Here is an 8,921-nt window from a genome sequence, read left to right on the forward strand (position 1 = left end):
CATTATATTCTAAGGATTAACTAGTACTATATATATCTTAATGCTAAATTAAATACTGAAGATAGCTAGGTAACTGAAATATTTTTGATAATGGACTATCCATAATCCATCTTAATTTTACATTAATTAGTAGTGAGCACTAGTAACGACAGTATTTTATCAGAAGTGAGTGAAACAAAACCAACAATAACAGTAAATTAAATAATAGTGAATACTAGTAGCTTCGATATTTTAAAAGGATTATCTTGTAGAATATCCATCTTAATGCTAGATTAAGTATTAACTCAAGCTATTAACTACAATAGATTATAAGGAGTAACTAGTACGCCACCTGCCTTAATGATATATTAAATAATAGTGTGTTTGTTGTTAAGCGCAAAGCTACGTAATAGGCCATCTGTGTTCTTTCAATCGCGGACATCAAAACCAGAAGCCATCAGAGAGAATAAATAACAGTGAACATTAATAACTACGATATTTCCTGAGGATTCATTAGTGTAATATCCATTCTAAATTATCTATATAAACAATTATTTTCGTGAAGTTGTATTATTATTCTGAAATAACAAGTTTGATCACTGTATAGCTGCAACGGTATACCACGAGACCAGTGTGTAACTGCAACGATATACCACGAGACCAGTGTGTAACTGCAACGATATACCCTGGGACCACTGTGTAGCTGCAACGATAAACCATGAGGCTTGATCGTAACTCAGTTTTATTAAACTGAAAACAACAACAAAAATGAACATTATTGAACAGAGTTGTTTAAACATTTGTTTAACAACAAGTAAAAGCTTGGAATGGTCTATTCTTTCATTGAGGGTGTGTCTGTGAGCCAGACTAGTTTCGGAGAATTCCACTCCTCATCAGTGACCCTGAACACTACCACCAATGAAACTTCAGACCAAACCAAGCCTTTATATTAGTGAGGTATCGAAAATCGAAATGGTATATTTAGGTGTTTTACACTCACAAAAAATAAACCTATCATTTGTGAATGTAAAACACCTAAAATACCATTTCGAAAAGAGAACATTCTTATGGAGGACGACACTAGCTTTTTCCCGTCCTTAGCAAGTCACCATACAGTTGACCTTACTTTCTTTTCTTTTCAGTTGTGTAATAAAACCGTGGGATTACGAGCCAAGTTAAATTTATTTATCTACTAAAGCTTGAGAAAGCATTACACTGAAAACTAAAACGTCATTATTATGCAAGTTCAAAACTATACAGTTACCGAACTTTTACCGTTTCTTATTTTCATTAAGGTTAAGCCACTCATTACTTTTTTCATGTCTAATTTTTGTGAAATTTTTCTTCATTAAGAACGATGATGGGCAAAGTTAGCAGAATTGTAGACGCGACAAAGAGGATAGAAAACGACGATACTTATTTGTTATTGCACTTGTGTGTGTGTGTTCCAGCAAACTTTTAGGAATCAATTTAGTCAGACTCTGTGAGGGAACCTGCAATTCTTCACTCAGTTTTGTTGTACTGATATCAGTAGCCTCGCAATCTGATAAACCGACTTGTAGATCCTCACATAACTGAAATTCCTCTTTAACTGATTATATGACTCTTCGACAGTTTTTTTGAAAGAAATTGACTTTGACCTTGAAGTTTGCTGTGAATTAAATAAGAGATTCGCCCAAAATCTGAACATGGAACTTTTTTTTTCGTGACCAAACCTGCTGTTTTTGAGAAAACATTTTCAGTTATTTCAATTTCTTCCGCAAGTTCCATTACATCCACCAATGTTTTTGAAAAAAATTCATCAGTATGGAACTGAAGAACGGAGGAAATCTTTTTTGTTTGTTTGTTGTTGTTTATGTTGTGGAATAGATCGAGACTTGTCAAAATCACTATCTTGCAACTGCTTGTATGCGAGATTGATGACATAAAGTAGGTCGTGTCACACCAGCCCCAAATTTGAAACTTAGCGTCTTGGCAGCAACTGCTTTTACTTCGGAATGTGACTTTATTCCACTGGCTCCTATGAGAGACCACAGCGTTGTATACTTTTCTCAGTTGATATCTAAATGCATAACAAAATCAATTCTACTTTCCCATTGTACTCAATGTCGTCACATATAACTGTTGTATCAAGGATTCCCAAAGATGAGTCCGAGCAGAAAAAGTAGATGAACATGCTTTAAATCTAGTAGAAAAACGTCACCGTTTCAGAGCAACAGTTGGTTACATCAGTCAACACAATATTCAGAGCGTGTACGTTGCATAGTACAAACATATTTTGGATTTAAATCTCTTTTTTAAAGACCACTGTTTTTTCTTTACATGTTGCCTCCATTGTCATATCCTTGCTATCATAAGGAGTAGCGCCATTTCCTCAAATTTACTCAGAAGTACTTTAGTCATACTGACAATGGCTATATATTTCAGCAGCGAAACTCCAAGGAAATTATCTTTTGATACTGACCTCACGATCTTTAGCCAAAGATGCCTCAATAGCTGTGACAAATTAAGAGATCGTTGTCTTCTCTTCTGTATGGACTGTTTTGCGTAAGTCGACACAAATGAGTAATATCTGATATTTAAAGTTGCAGTTAACATAAGAGTCTGAATCCTGGTAACTAGCAATTGAACCAGTTCATTCTCGTTGTCTTTTCCCAGATAGTGCTTATAAATTTATTGTAGTTATTCTTTTAAGACTTTTTTTTACGATAGGATCAAACATGGTCAAATATTTAAAAAAATATTAGAAAATTTAGACACTTTCCTAATGAGAAATATTTTGAGTTACCAAAGCATACATCTTTCAGTTACAAGGAGCTAATGCTCCGTTACTTGTTTAATCAGAAGCGGGGTTTCAAATTTGATTATTTGTTTCATTTTCAGTTAAGATTCTAACCCATTCCATTCTTGAAATGTCTTCAGATGACCTGATGGCTTTTCATGTCAATCTAGAAGTGATGACAAACTTCTCGTTGATTTATTCCATTTGACGACAATAAAAATATTAACTTTGTCTAATACTTTGCAACAAAAACAGAACAGTGAATAAAGAATGAAACAATTTTGAACTTGTTGTATTGTAATTCTTCATCGACATGTTATCATGTATGATAAAGTTTTGTGGGGTTTTTCTTTCTTGTTGTCTTTGGGACAATCAGATTTCTGCAGCTATACTGGATCGATTTCAAACAACAACTGTCGCACCAGTACGTCACTGTTTGGTCATTTAACTGGATCAACCAAATCATATACACATTTCTTTTCACATTCTGCCTACTTTTCATCTTTAGAGTTGTTTTTATGACCCGTAGATAGAGGGTGGAAGTTGGGGATAACCACCCGACATTCTTCCATCCTGACAAAAAAAGGGGAAAAATAGAGAGAAAAAATAATTTTTTACAGCATGGTGCATTTATATTATATACATATTTTAAGTATTATATGTTACTATGTTATTATTTTGTATTTTGAAGCAATTTTGTAAGCTAATGATGGGAAATTTGGTCCTAAAACGGGAAAATGAAGTCCCACCAAAGAAAATTTAACATTACTTAATTTAACGTCGTGTGAGTCATCTGTTGGGCGGAGGCTAAACTATGTGGACTTTGGGGTTTGGCAAGAAAGCGCTTCGAACGCTCGTGTTAAACTCTCGTTATATGGATCATTTTAATACTGAAATATACCGAAATACACTAAAGTACACCAAAATACTGCCCAAATTTACCGGTATATGGGCTCGTGCATTTTGCACGTTTTTGTAACTGCCATGTAACTGTGAAACTCTACACACTAAAATACTGAATGTACCTAACGTATCTTCATGGTAGCGCAGATGGCCCTCGTGTAGCTTTGCGCGAAATTAAAAAACAATAAGTATCTTCACGAAATTTGGTAAACTGTTAGTAAACATTACATACATGTTGTGCAAATAAATCAGATTTTTGTTAAATAAGTACTTATATTAAAAATTTGTCTTTGAATTTACTTTAGTCACTCTGAGTGCAAGGCGATTGTCATGTTAAGATTAAAAATAGTTTTTTCATTCTACTGTTTTAATATTTCATTTGCACAAGCTCTAGCACTTCCTAAGTAAGTATTAACCTTTTTTTTTCAGTAAAGCTTTACATTTTATCTGCTATTTTCTCTACTCTACTAGGAGATTGTGCGGCGAACTTACAGATTCTGGATTACTGTCATCATATTTTGGAGTTAGATCAGGTCCCCGGAGAATTGTTTGTTTGTTTTTGAATTTCGCGCAAAGCTACACGAGAGCTATCTGCGCTAGCCGTCCCTAATTTAGCAGTGTAAGACTAGAGGGAAGGCAGCTAGTCATCAGCATCCGCCGCCAACTCGATAGGTGTGGAGAAGTCAAGTTTAGAATCGAAAACACAGTTTTATATACACATTTTTTAGTATTTTTCCGATTGTTCAAGAAGTTTGGCAGATCTGCTTTTAAAAGTAGTTATTTTAACTCGATTGATACAAGTAGGAATGTTACATCCACAAGTGGACTATTCCATCAGACTATAACCCAAATCCACTTTGTTATTGGTCCTTACAGAACTTATTTCTATCCCTTATCTGATATCTTTAGGGAAGTCATCCAAGACAATTAACTTAGGGCGTATAAATACAAAAACATGTAACACTAAGACTAATTTACTCATGGGTTTTCACCACCGTTCTGTTAACTGTTTTTGTGACATTGTTTAATTTCATCATGTACTTTCTTTAAACAACTGGGTTTTATCTCAACATACCACGTTTGTCTGGTGCTAGAATTCGTAGTTGTGATTTTTTGCACCTCTGAGGTCACGACATGAAATGCGTTTTAGCTAACTTGCTTATTTGGTATTAGGGTTCGCTAGTTAGTGCCGATTCTGCTGCTTTCTCTATACTATACGTTTTATACGTTATAAAAAATAAAATGTACTTCTTGAAAACCTTTAAATATGTATATACTTAATATTTGTATTCCACAAATACTTCACAAGGATACAATGGTGCGGATGCAATGAGAGGGCATATAAATGGTATACGTGCCATAATAGCGGAAAACACCCGAAAGTGCTCTACCTGCGTTTTAATGTGCACTTAGTTAAACCTGGCTATTGGCAAGTCGTGCAAAATACAAACTGTACACAACTGCCTTCGAACAGTGTTCTCCGTGGGTTCATTCTTTCGAAAGTCTCCCCAAAGGAATGAAGTATTCAAAGAGAAAGTAACAGAACTCCTCCAATCTTCGCGGCATATCGTCTTGATCTCCACGTGCGAAACATGATAGAGAAACGCGAGTCTGTGATGATGTTTACGTATATGTAATTTCCAGTTATGTATGTCTTGCAGAAACTAAAGGAATCATGCACTACCGAGAGGGCATCAAAATCTCATCAGCTGTTGAACTTTATCAAGAAAAGGTAGTTCGCGGTGACCCTGTTCCTCACATCAGCTGTTCAACTTTATCAACAAAAGGTAGTTCGCGGTGACCCTGTTCCTCACATCAGCTGTTCAACTTTATCAACAAAAGGTAGTTCGCGGTGACCCTGTTCCTCACATCAGCTGTTCAACTTTATCAACAAAAGGTAGTTCGCGGTGACCCTGTTCCTCACAGATACAAATATTCTTGAACATCCTACTCCTCTGTAAGCATTGCAGAAGTTGAAGTGCGATCTGGTGCGTATTTTTGTAGTGTGCTTGATGTGTTTGAAAACGTTTGTTCAAATGCCTGCCCAGCGGTATGACTGCGGACTTATAACGCTAAAAATCAGGTTTCAGTGCCCGTGATGGTCACAGCACAGATAGCCCATTGTGTAGCTTTGTGTTTAACTACAAACAAGTTCAAATGCCGACGAAGAGTTCAATGCAGTTTTCAAGGCTGCCGATTCACTATTCAGAAGCGTGGATGATAAAGTATCAGTGCCACTGCCAAGAGTGGTTGGAAGAGAGAATTTACACAACAGTGCGTCTGCTTCAGATGCAAAGGAATACTTCAAACGATCGGTGTGCATACCCTCAAATACTTCGCATCTGAACTGAAACACTGTTCGGTTCACTGGCCAAAAAATGTATCACACAACTGCATAAGCTCCTGCCTAGCCAGGGCCAGAATATCTTTCTTTATGTTTTTTATTTTTTTAAATCTAATTTGTGTATCATTAATGTAATTTCTATTACTTAGTTTTATGCTTGGTCAATACTTTGAATTTTATATGTTCCTTTGTTACCGTATTTGTATTTTTTATGCTACTTTTAAGCCACTCAGCACAATTTGTATGTTTGTGAACTTTAGTTATATTGAAAAAATATTGTATTTTTGTAATAGGACTTCCCCATTGAAAATGTTAAAAAATCATGAGTTCATTTTTCCAGAAATAAAAAATATCCAAAGTGTTAAGTATATAAGGATATTTTTCTAGACATATCTTACCTCGAACCAAAATGATGGCTACGTTATGATTGTCTTGGTTTTGACAAGTTGTGTTTTTTTCTATTTCTGAGTCACCGAAGCAGGAAGTTGTTTGTTTTTTCACTAGTTTTAACATTATTGATTTATGATGTAAGTAAGTAAGTCTCTTAATTGATATTTTTAAATGTGTCGCATTACAAAAACATGTTAATTTTCCCAGTCTAACTTTTGCTTCCCTTTTGAAAATGAGCACTAAAAATAGTTCCTTTCATCAGCCATGTGTTTTTCTTATCTTTTTAACATCTTTTAAGTTATAACTGATTTAGTTGTCGTATTTTAGTTCTCTAAATTTTTTTTTTTTTACAAATTATGTAAGAATATTTTCAATTATTACGCTTCCTGAACAAAATGTCTGTTAAGCTCTTTTAAGTTTAGGATTTTTCTAGTTACATATTTACAATATTTGTATTTTATACTTCCTGAAACTCGAGAGAGAGATAGAAATGTCTACTATATTGAAAAAAAAGTAAATGTTCCACTGCAACAATCCCATTGCTAAATGAAGAAGACGTGCTCATCTAGGGTTAACATAAGGGAGACGTGCTCAGCTAGAGTTAACATAAGGGAGACGTGCTCAGCTAGGGTTAACATAAGGGAGACGTGCTCAGCTAGGGTTAACATAAGGGAGACGTGCTCAGCTAGGGTTAACATAACAAAAACGGGAATATAATAAACATACAGCGAAATAAGCATTGGAAACAAATATACTTTTATTTTGCAGCTACTATATATTTTCATCATAGGAGGATACTCATTTTGCTTATTGGATAACACCAGATCTGTACTTATGTTATTTTCTATTGAATAATTTAAGCCGATTGATGATGGATTAGCGAAACCGCGGTTTTCGCCTCGTTACTGCAAAAAACAAAAAGCGCTCCAAACTTTGTGGCCATGTATTATAAGAGTGACGGTCAAATGCCACTATTCCATTAAAGTTATTGTTGACTAGCTGCCTTTCATCAAGTCTAGCACTTCTAAATTAGGAAAAGCTAGTGCAGAAAGCCCTCTAGTAGCTTTGTGCGAAATACAACAAAAATATAAAAAACTCAACATGTTTTATTAATTGTATAATGAAGTTATTATTATAACCATTAAACAAACTCAACACTGCTAAGTGTTACTTATCAACGTTTTTATATTTTATATAGAAAATATATAATGTAATGAATCATATCATATAAGTCAGACAAATGAAACATATACAAGTCACAAGTTTTTTATATCGTTATATAAATCATGAGTGACTTTATAGCGAGTCACCGATGATTACGTCATGAGTAGCCAGGAAGGAGATTTCCATGAGCGTTTCCACATCATGGGAACATTCGCCATTTTGAATAAACCTGGCAGATAAAACAAGTTGAACAATTACTTGTGATGTTATTGTTTTATCTTTGAACAATATGTCCAATGTGTATTACAGTCCCAGTATTAGAGTGGTAACTATCACACTTCGGATGGTGCACAGAACTAACTCGCAGTGATGATGTGGCATCCCTTTAGGCCAGCTATTTGGGCTATTGGAATATGAGAAGAAACTGTAATGGGGCACCATTCATCTTACAAAGACTTGTGACAGTAAACTACCTTTCAGACATAAATCCTTAAAGGCAAAAGAAACTGAAAACAATTACACTCATTCAAAAGCAGCATAGTCATTTGTTCATATTAATTTATATCATATGATAAACATAATACCGTGAATTGGTAGTATGTCTGCGGACTTATACCTCTAGAATCCGGGTTTCTATACCCGTGGTGGGCAGAGCACAGATAGCCCTTTGTGTAGCTTTGTGCTTAACTACGAATAAACAAACAAATGAATTGGTACAATACTAGGCATAATATTTTTTTTTACTTCGTCATTATCATTTTCCATAATCAATAATGAACTGATTAAATGAAAATAAGTTTGATTTCATACATCATATTTTATTTGATTTTTTTAGAGAAATAATAATAACTGTTGTAAAATCCTGTAACGTAACTGTTGTATTCTTCCAAGACTCCGTGAACAGATAACGATGAAAATAAAACACTGTGTTTTTATGGACAACCTGTTAATAAATATATGAAAAAAAAGAAGATGGCAACAAGATGATATTTGATCCGCTAATGTATCTTTATCAGGTCTGACCTGATGGAGATATGAACTGTCAAGAATCAAAATTCCATCTTGTGTAATTTGTTAATATAATTTAATAAACAGGCTGGCTATAAACAATTGAATGTTCTGATCAGGCCTTTTTCAGTATTTGCAAGTCGATAGTATTTTTCAGCTATCCCCATATGGTTACACCATTCCTAACTCTCTAACATTCAGAGGGCGCGGCCCTGTGGGAAAGCTCTATCTTTCGGATTTAGCGAACTGACTTCGAATTCGTGCAATATCATAAAATATTCGCCGCCTCTTTATCTGTGAGTGTGTTATAAAGTGACAGTCAATCCATTGGCGCATGGACCGGATGCTGGA

The sequence above is a fragment of the Limulus polyphemus genome, unplaced genomic scaffold (genome assembly GCF_000517525.1).
Source record: "Limulus polyphemus unplaced genomic scaffold, Limulus_polyphemus-2.1.2 Scaffold496, whole genome shotgun sequence".
NCBI lineage: Eukaryota > Metazoa > Arthropoda > Merostomata > Xiphosura > Limulidae > Limulus > Limulus polyphemus.